Source organism: Brienomyrus brachyistius, chromosome 23 (genome assembly GCF_023856365.1).
Source record: "Brienomyrus brachyistius isolate T26 chromosome 23, BBRACH_0.4, whole genome shotgun sequence".
Classification (NCBI taxonomy): domain Eukaryota; kingdom Metazoa; phylum Chordata; class Actinopteri; order Osteoglossiformes; family Mormyridae; genus Brienomyrus; species Brienomyrus brachyistius.
In genome coordinates, this window is record NC_064555.1 from 1615877 (window position 1) to 1626582 (window position 10706).

Genomic DNA, 10706 nt, shown 5'->3' on the forward strand with positions numbered 1-10706 from the left:
ACAGGACTCCCAGAGGTGCAACAGCTGTGCTCCAGTCCTGCTCGCAGACACGCCTTTTCTTTCAGTCTTTACGGCTGCTGGATCGCAATGGATTCGGCCTCGATCGTGATACTGGGGATATTCCGAGCCTCAGATCTTGGCCGATTGTTTTTGGCGAATTTGCTTACCCATTCAGGTTAAGCCAGACGGGGGGGGCTTCAATGAATGGGTTTACCCAGGCTAAAGCTCAGGGGATCCACTACAAAGGGGCCTCAACCAACGCTGGTTAATAAAACGTTTAACTTGGACTCCCCACCTCTTCTGTATTATATGGAATCAGACTGTATTGAAAAATAAAATGCTGTGTCGCGTTTTGAACCAATGAAGCAGGAGTGGCATAAAGGGTGGGAAAGTTAGGACAATTCCAACCTGAGTGACAGGGGCCCTAAAAAATTGGGAGCATAATTGGATTGGGGGGGGGGGGGGCAAATATGATATGATCCAAAACTCCAACAGCAGCAATGCAGTACAGGACGTGACGCCTCCCATATTTTTATGATAAATGAAGTCTCCAGACTGTTCTAAATCTTTTCATCAGGGACCACCCCCCCCAGGTTGACAACTATCATAGAAAATAGTAGGGAGCTTCTGTGACAAGTGACACAGTCCAGGGCCCAGTGATGATGTTAATGCTACTGAATTTAATCACAGTCGTTCTTTTAATTGGTACCATATTTTTCCGTGGTTACTGGAAGTTCTCACATTTGTAATATTTTAGGTTCTTTGCTCTCTTACCTTCAGAGTCTCTCCGTCAGGCCACTCGGTCTTTGCCACAGAAGAGCAGTTCTCTTCAGCACACTTTTATAGATGCAGCCACCAATGGCATAATCGGCAAATCGGCAATTTATTAGCCTGATCGATGCATGTGCAAGACAAACCTCAGTTTGCATTGATGTCTTTAAAGACGTTTTAATGAACGTACCTCGGCCTCCAGTGACTGCAGTGGCCTCAATATGTCTCCTCAGCGTGTGCTGCTTTTGCCCGTAATCTTCGGCAAACTTTCCGTCGTTTCACTTGCAATTTGGCCCCATCCATGGCCAACTGAATGGGTCTACCCCCCAGAAATTCTGGCCAATACAAACGTCTGAACAGCATGACACCTGAGAAATGATTGGTTCAAGTCTTTTAGATAATGTGCAGAGCTCACGGTACGCTGCGATGGCCGCTGCTGGCTGAGGAACGGGGTCTTTTCGGTAAAATTAAAAACAAGAAGTAAACATCTGTGCTCTGAATCTGGATGTATTATTAATGCATGGGGAGCTCTGTGACGTCAGAGAAGAAAACAACCAAGAATTGTTTTCTGGAAAAACGAAAATCTGTGGAAACGTGTGGTTTGTGTAAGACGAGGTGCGGCTGTGCAATCAAACGCTGGGCTCTCGTCAGGAAAAAGCTGGCGGCGAGGAAGAAAGGGAGAAAAAGGTCTTTTTAATAACTTTGAAAAAACAAATGAGGCATGACCATTAATCTGTCTTCCCGTCTGCAAATACAGACATGCATCCATCTAAAAATAATCTCTCTCACCCTTTCTCTCTCTCTCTCTCTCTCTCTCCCCCCCCCCACACACACACAAACCCTTGTTCCACACGTCCCTCTGATTCATCCTTTCTTTCCTGAAGGGCACTCCGCCTAACCTGGGGAGACCCGTATCCCATTCCAGACAAAGTGTGGAAGGCAGGTTCCCGCTTGTCGTTCCACAGGCATCGTCTCGCTTTACTCTTGGTAGGACGGCAGGGTCAGCGTGGTTAACGGGGTAAGATGCTGGCATCCACATGAAAGGAGACTGGGACAGCAGCTGCTCCAGGGCGGCTCATCTTTTCACTCCCTTCTCCCGAACCTCTCGCCTCTCTACTGACCCAAACGCAGCAGCTTTAGCGACCAGCAGCCAAGATACGAACTGACGCAGCTTAGCGAGCTGATTGTAGCTCATTATGGTTCCTTGACTCTAATCCAATTAGCAGATTGTTATTTTCGTCTCACAATCATAAGTCTAATCAGACGCGCCACCACCGGCCGTATTCTGTGTGTAACGCAGTTTATGAGCCGTTCATTGTAATGACGCGCGATTAGTCGGGATGTGATACATCTACTGGAGGCACGTCGAAGCCGGATGCACAGCCTCCCTCATCAGACCTGTTTATCTTTCCGTTCTATTGTTTTCATGTCCAGCAACAAAAAGTGGCATTTTCACTGTCTCCAGATCCTAAGTGCTTCATGATTAAACGTTTCCACAATAGATTGTTAGCAGAATTAGAAACAATGCCACAGAGACAATGTCTCAGGAGAAATACAATACCTCCGGAACAGAAAAGGAAACAGTCCGGTCGGAAATGTTATGGAAAACGACACAATAAATGAATTGTGTTTATATCCAACCATCCAAGTATCCGAGCTGATTCTGCAGGAGGGTGAGCCTGCAGACACAGGGAATGTCTCACGGGAGGCTCTACATTTACTGCATATTCTGGGATAAATCCCGCTTTTGTCCTTTTGGTGTTTAGGCAGGGATATTTACATAGAAAGCAGAGGGGGGGCAGAACTGCACGTCACAGTGGGGGGGGGGGGGGTTGGCAAACACGGAGCACCCGCACGGTGTGGCAGCCCCCCTCCCCAAACCTGCCCTCCCACTCTGCCCCTTTAATGAGGCAATTTGAGTGTTTTACAGTGTTGGCAGCTCCTGCACCACAGCCACTGCATGCAGCAGCGAGAGCCTCAGGGGTGGGGGGCGTGGGGGGGTGTCGAACTGCTGAGATTCAATACATGGTACCACACCAGAGAAACCCAATAAATGGCCATATTACAGCCTGACTCAGCCGCCTGCTCAGCTCGTCTTCCGCGGTGTGGGGTCATTCCTTTATATGACACATGTGAGGAGTATTTTTCTTATTTACTGGAATTTCTGCCTTTATCCCAGGCTGTTCCACTGCCATCCATCTTCCGTTCGCTGCTTCCTTGTAGAAGAAGCGGTTCCAGCTTGCAGTAAGAGGGGGGGTCAAAGGTCAACATGCTCCTTAAAAACATACCTCTGCTGTATTCAGAACGGCTTCACTCCTTCTCTCCCTCAGCGATCGCAAAAGGGAAATCTGTGTGGTTCCCTGTATTGGGAATCAGTTGGTGAAACCAGCTTCGGATACGACATTCCAAGATGCTGTCTGTTGGTATCCTAGCAACATTTGACGGCTGACATTTGAGATTAGCAAAATGCATAATCATAATCAGAATAATGCAGATAAAGTGATTATGCATGTGCAAGTCTGTAATTTATTTAAAAATATAATGTGAAATTGTTATCTTTCATAGGTTGCTGCCCCATCCTGGGTTGTTCCCTGCCTTGCACCCATGGCTTCCAGGATAGGCTCAGGACCCCCTGCGACCCTGAACAGGGTAAGCAGTTACAATGGATGGATTAATAGATGGATGGATGGATGGAAAATATTTATTTAAAATTGAAATGTGGGTGGGGCTGGAATTCTTCCTGTGGTGGTCCTCCGGGGGGGGCTCCCGTGCCCTGGGGGGCCTCTGGATGTCTGGGGCTCAGGTCTCCTCAATGTCTGCTTCATGTCCTGGGGGGGTGGGGCTGTGGCTCCCCACACACACTACTAGATATTTACATGGAGAAACCTTATGAACACCAGCGCGCTCACAGATACAGGTGTGCACACAGGTGAACAAACAGGTGTACAAACAGGTACTCACAGACACACACAGGTGTACAAACAGGTACTCACAGACACACACAGGTGTACAAACAGGTACTCACAGACACAGACAGGTGTACAAACAGGTACTCACAGACACAGACAGGTGTACAAACAGGTGTACAAACAGGTACTCACAGACACAGACAGGTGTACAAACAGGTACTCACAGACACACACAGGTGTACAAACAGGTACTCACAGACACAGACAGGTGTACAAACAGGTACTCACAGACACAGACAGGTGTACAAACAGGTGTACAAACAGGTACTCACAGACACAGACAGGTGTACAAACAGGTACTCACAGACACAGACAGGTGTACAAACAGGTACTCACAGACACAGACAGGTGTACAAACAGGTGTACAAACAGGTACTCACAGACACAGACAGGTGTACAAACAGGTACTCACAGACACAGACAGGTGTACAAACAGGTACTCACAGAAACACACAGGTAAACAAACTATTTAGGTAACGGGATGTGATTTCAATCATCATCCTAGGTACAAAGGTGTGGCTTTTGGAAGATTAAAGAGGTATTCTTTTGTACTCTGTGGGTCTGCACTTATATTTTTTTCCTCTAAGCTGACGATTAAACATGTTTTATCAAATGTTCCTCGTTTAGTATAGTTGCATATAAAAAACCTTATTAGTGACTCAAATTCTGACACGTCTACAGATGGGGATGAATATGAAGACAGTGATCTGGAGATATGTGGAGATATGTGGAGATACAGTATGTGAATCCCTGATCCTTTCATGCTGTGGTGCGAGCAAGATCATCCACTCACCTGTCGTGGAAGCTCTCAGACGGCAGACGACCAGCATGTCGCTTTCGGGGAAAGGCGGGACTTATCTTACTGTTATCAGAAGGGCTGACTATCCTCCCCCGACTGACTGAAGGAGAGTCCAGCCGGCTGGAACATCCTCAGCAGCCGGTGGCCGACAAAACAACCCTTCAGAATCGGCATCTGCCATTACCCCGTAACCACAGTAACAGGCACATTTTCCAAAGCCAGGCTGAAGTTAACAGGATTTCTAAAAAAGAAAAAAAAAAATAGCACCATTTATAAACTTAAACGCAAACCTTAGCCTAGCGACCTCGACATAATTAGGGAGAAGAATTATATCTTTTTCATGGCTGGGATTCAAGCCCACAAACCTGTGGTTCTCCATCCAGTCCGGCGTTCCAGTCAGTTCTCAATTTAATGAATCACTTAAACAGATGAGTCGAGTCGCATTAATGTCCTGACCACGTTTCCTGCTAATGCAGAGGCAGTACTGCTAAGAATAATGGCCAATGTGCAATTACGATGCCAACCGTCGTTGTGAGAAGTGGGATCGCTGCCCTTTATCCTCTCCCCTTTTTTCATCTCTTCTACTCCGCTCTGAGAGAAGGTGCAGGCGCATTATCTCCCCTTAATGACGGTGAGCAAGTGATCCATACCTGGGCTACTAGAAATCAGCACCAAAATAACAGGCCTGGGGAAATGGTCCCATTGGTTGAGTGGCCACTCATGTGAGGTTAGGGCCCAAGGGATTTGCTGACCTTTGACCTTTGATGGATATGGGGTGGAGTTTTGGATTCAGGTTTGAGCCAGAATTCCCACGGAGTTGGGTCTCATTACTTGACCCATTGCATTGAGGACATGGTTGGCTGACTGTTTGACATTTTTGTTGATGTCTTCAGGCTCCACCACCCTGTAAATGCTCTCTCTCAACCTTACTGGACAAATGAGAATTCACAATTTACTGGGGGTCAAATTTAGCCTAATGCCGAAGGGAGTAGATTTGTAACGTGTGACCTTTGACAATGCCCCAATGAGGGTCGATCGATCCGTCAAGTTTTACTCAGCATGGCGTCTTTTTATTAGTCCTGGTGAAGTTGATTTTATAGTCTTTTCCCCAGATGTAGTGGTGAACCAGAATACAGGTTCCAATAGTTGGGAAAACCGAAAGCAGTGGCCGAACCCCGTCAGAGAGGGTGAGGAAGCGCAACACCTGGCCGATGCCGGATCCAAGACAGCAAATATAAAAGTAAAGGTGGGCTGGGTGGATGAAAGCAGGTGGGGGTGAGTGATCACAGTCAGGACACCAGGCAGCCGGAGGCGGAGAGAGAGGCATCGCAGACAACCGTGTCGGTATGCTGCATCACGCCAACATATGGATCCGCTCATGAGGCGCCATCGCGGTCCGGATGTCTGGGTCCAGTTGATGATCTGTTAGCTCAGGCCCAGATGGCTAAAGAGAAGGGAGTGTAAGGGGTCAGTATCAGGTTGATAAATAGTTAGGTTATGGCATTAACCATGTACAATGGAGAATAGCCCCGGTGAGCTTAACTGTAACTGTCTAATAAAAAATGCAAAGCATGATCAAACGATCACAGAGAGAAGGTATCCAAAGTCATAAGTGAAACCTAATCAGTCATTAAACTATGCTGTACCACAATCACCTAACATTCCAGAGGCCGTTAAGGGAGCCATTGCAAAGAGTGTCCTAGAAATGTTCCCTTTAAAATTCATTTATCAGGAAGTGACATCAGAGCTCCGTTACCCAGACTGCATTTCTTCAGACGTGCATCGTTAATCTCACGTGCGCGGCACAAATTGAGAAAAAAGTATGGCACTTTGAAAAAGTGCAGCATCATTTAACGCTTTCTCAGTGTATGGATCGGTATTATGGGATGTCCCACACTGGGGGGACATTAATTTACACTCTATGCCCCATTTTTCGTCAGGCTGAAGGCCGTTTCGTTACCATGACTTGATCTCCTGACATTTCGAAGGTACTTCTCTGATTTACTCTGGCATTTTTTTAACCTGAGGGGGTAAAATGAGTTCCCCCACCCCCACCCCCACCCCCAACCTGCAGCTTATCCCTTTACTGATGGTGTCACATTTAACGGTCGGGCTGTTACCAAGGATTCTTGAAAAGAGAAATTGCCTTTTTAATTAGAGAGTAAGAGGACAGACCACAAAGGCCATGAGCAGAAACCACTAACGAGAATGTTTAAATTGTTATGTATTTTCTACAGCCCACGATTACAGTAATCGTTGACCACCTCCTCCCCGTGTCTAATTGCGCTGACATTTCAACAGTGACACTTCAGACCTGCAGTTCGGACACCTTTAAACCTTCGGATCTTACAAGTATAACTGGATGTCTTCCTAGATTCATGTCAGAAACCTCACGGTCATGTGGTCACTTCCCTACAGCGCCTGCTGCATGCATTCCATGGCGACACCAAGCGCCTGTTAGCGCTGAATTAGCATAGCTGACCTGCAACCTTCGACTGCTCCAGCAGGAGGCGCCATCGAGGAAACGCGATCGGCCAAGCTTTCTGCCCGCTGATTCAGGATGGCGCCGTCTGACGCCAAGCATTTGGTGACGCGACGGCTCCCTAGGGAACCAGGCCCGGTTGGCCTGTGTGAGTTATCGCCGTCACACGGGCCCGGAGTGGGTGATGCAGGCGGCGTTGGCCGATGAAAAATCCCACCTGGCCTCCGGTGTACGGGAACCGGGGAGCTGAAATTGAAAACACACGGGAAAAAAAGAAGGGAAACGCAGCAGAGGTTTATTGGCGGAGCCCCTGGGGTCCCTGCAGCTCTGGCTATGAGTCAGTGTCCAGTCCGTAGCGTTATCAGAGAGAAAACATGCTATATTCCGGCCAGCGGAGGGAGTGATTTATACGTTTTTCAGCCCGCAGATATTTCCCGCCTTTCCAAATTCCCATCGGCAGATGGGTGAAGAATACAGCAGTAATTTCCTATACGGCGTCAGGCTCTGTAAACAAGATGGATGTGTGTTCCGTTGCTAGTGAGACGCCGATGCTGTGCTTCTATCCGGCCCTCAGTGGACGTTTGGGACGTGGGGTTCTGTATGTCATGAGTGACGTTTAAAGGTTGGCTGTGAAATTTGAAACTGAAATTTGAAACCTTGACTGACTGACGAAGCCTAAGCGGATCTTTGACTGTTTTGTCCTCGTGTGAGGCTAGTTACTTTTAAGAATAATACTGTACTGTACTGTACATACAGTGCTGTGCAAAAGTCAAAGGTCATGTTTAAATCTATTTATCTGGGTAGTAACATAACAGCATGCTAGCAGTCAAGCCAAAAAATACACGGACATATTGGACGGTGGTTGTAAATACTGGGGTGACTTTAGGGGGGGTTCAGAATAGGGGGGGGTTCAGAATGGCTGAGCTGACACACTTTGACAGAAAAAAAAATCATAGTTTTATACCAACTTAAAGATAATTTAAACATAATTTGCTTTGACTGCCTTAGACTTTTGCACAATATTGTACTTGTCACAAGTCTAGCGCCACCTGTTGTCGAGGCTTAGATTCCTCTTGAGGCAGGTAGCATCCAAAAAACGGTACCTTCTGCTATGCTGATGTGTCCTGCGTCTTCCAGTAAGAACCTTCACTTTCCAGTGTGTCAGTGACCTTGGGGGCGTCGCGTGGATTTATGTCATCAGAACCTGCATCCCCCATGCCATGATTTTGACGGGATGCCAGCTCATTACAGGGCCCCAATATCTAATCGATCCATCCATCCATCCTCGATAACATATTATCCAGCAAAGGGATGAAGGGGTTGCCCTGAAAGCAATCAGAGGAAGCGGAACATGGCAGGAGACACAACGGTCAGAAGGTCCACTGCAGGATCCCGGCGCATGACGAGTTTTTAAACACGAGATGACAGCAGCGTGTCTCGTCACCACCTGTAGCTTCTGTCTTTCGTTAGTTATCAGATTTATCGCATTTTGAATGTTTCACGGACGTGTTTTAGTGCTTTTACCGCATTTATGTAAAACCCAGCATTAAAATTAAGTATAACTAGACGATTCCGGCAAAGTCGCTTACGCCCGGAACGTTTTAATGTCTGTCAGCCGGCAGTGACGTGTTTGTTTTTCTTTTCCCCTCCTTCAGAAAAGGGAAGTAATTTCAAGAAGATTAATACTAGATCCCGCACTGTGATGCCTTCTTAAGATAATCCTTGGGAAAATTAGACAATAAAGTGGGAATGGAAGTACATCTGCAAAGCTTTGTCCACCAAAAAAATAAAAACAATCTCCTGGTGGCTTTTCTGAAGTGTTAATTACATACTGACCTTGACTGCATCATCCTCTTCTCAGAAACAAGGATGTGGGTGGTTGCCAGATTGATGGACTGCACCTATTATCCAGCATGGACATAAGGAGAGGATGTTAAAATTCAACAGTTCGATGCTGCATGACCTCCGTGGATTATTACCACGTTCTTCTCAGATATGGCGACCATGTCCACTCTCCTGCTGCAGGTGACCTTTGTGTTAAAACAATGTCCAGTGTCAAGAGTGATGGTTTCATTTCCCGCTTCTGCACTGGTTGGCCAAGTGCTGGATCGCAGATGGGTTTCTGATAGGAGGTGGGTTACGACCCAAATGTGGGTCGCGGGACAATTTTTGTGTTTTGCACTTTTTTCTGGGGGGGAATAAATTTGTCCTGAAATTTTTTATAATTGGGTTGTGACTTATTAGCCAAGGAGAAATGTGAATCCCGAGTCTACTTGAGTTAAGAAGCACTGGCTTAGGGGATGAGATCCAGGAAAAGGGAAGGGCAGTGGAGGTGGAGGAAGAGGTGGAGGTGGAGGTGAAGGTGGAGACACATTGCGACGTCGCGTGGCTTGGCAGGAGGATACGCGACACCCAAGTAGAGGAGACGACCAGTGCCGAGCCTTTAAAGAGTCGGACTGTTCTGCAGCCAATCAGACGGCTGCTTGGAAGCCGGGACGAAAGCTTCAGTGCCTGATTGAAGCATGTTCCATCGCTGGGTTTTTTCTAATGAATGGCTAGATGGATGGTGAACATCATCTCCAAGTCAGGAAACCTTGAGTCCTCCTGGTTTTTTCCAGCAGGTTACTTTCATGGTTCTGTGTTGTGCAAACCAACGTTAGCATCGGAACTGCTGAAGGTTATCTGGTCGCTTCCCCTCTGTACACGAGACCTGGACCCTCTGGTAGACACTCTACAGCTGTATGCTTCATCAGGAATCCTCATCATGGTCCCAGCGCTTCGTCTGCATAGCGATTATGTGAATGTGACAGGGGCTCAAAATGCAATGTTTACATAGCAGTACAGCTGTGTGCTGCTAAATATCACAGTGCAATTTAATACAAATTGTTCCAAATAGCTGCCAACCAGCTGCTGGACTTAGGGAGGTTGCTTTCCCAGCAATTCTCTGTAATTTACCAAAGACGCTGTTATAGTTCTGTTATGTTTTTGGCGTCTGTTGTGTGTAAAGCAGTGTATTAATTTTTTCCAAGAGCATATATGCACGTTGACAGCAATCGACAAGAGAAATACCTTCCTCTCATGTGACACATATCATGTAATTCAGTCAGCCGAACACACGGGGTGCTGTTCTCCAGATACTATGGTTAGAAAAAGCATCATTTTGAAGAGGCTCTGGGGCGTGATTAAACACCACTGTCTAGTCAAGTGTGTAATTTTTTTTCCTTTTGATAACTATAACATGAAGTGTGAAATGTGCTATTCAGCTGTCATCTAGACTCATCTGATGAGTGTGTGTATGTTTAGATTATGGTTATATTACATTGTGGGGACCAAATGTCCCCCATAATGTAATAAAATCCTGTTATTTTGATGTTGTGGGGACCATTTTTCAGGTCTCCAGAAAGATCTGAGAATGCAATCAAAAAACTGAAAATGCTAATAGTCTCACATTTTTTTTCGGTTACCTATGGTTAAGGTTAGGGCTGGGTGGGGGTTATGGTCGTCATGTTAGGGTTAGAGTTTTCCCCATAGAAATGAACGGAGAGTCCCCACAAAGATACAATTACACATCTGTGTGTGTGTGGAATTGCCACATTCCTCGTGATGTGACAGGATGTGTACAGGTCTATATCTGCAGTGACACCTTAGCTGCCCCTTCACTGTACTTAATCTGTTTATTTAGAGT

At 46.6% G+C, this 10706-nt stretch overlaps 1 long non-coding RNA gene across 1 annotated transcript; it reads right to left on the bottom strand.

Moving 5' to 3' along the window:
- Positions 1-3528: 3528 nt before the first annotated feature.
- Positions 3529-7576, bottom strand: LOC125719155 (uncharacterized). The gene is made up of 3 exons (XR_007385024.1): positions 7022-7576; positions 4905-5983; positions 3529-4780 (listed from the first exon to the last, which is right to left on the bottom strand). It is a non-coding gene; the product is annotated as an uncharacterized LOC125719155 (long non-coding RNA).
- Positions 7577-10706: the final 3130 nt, after the last annotated feature.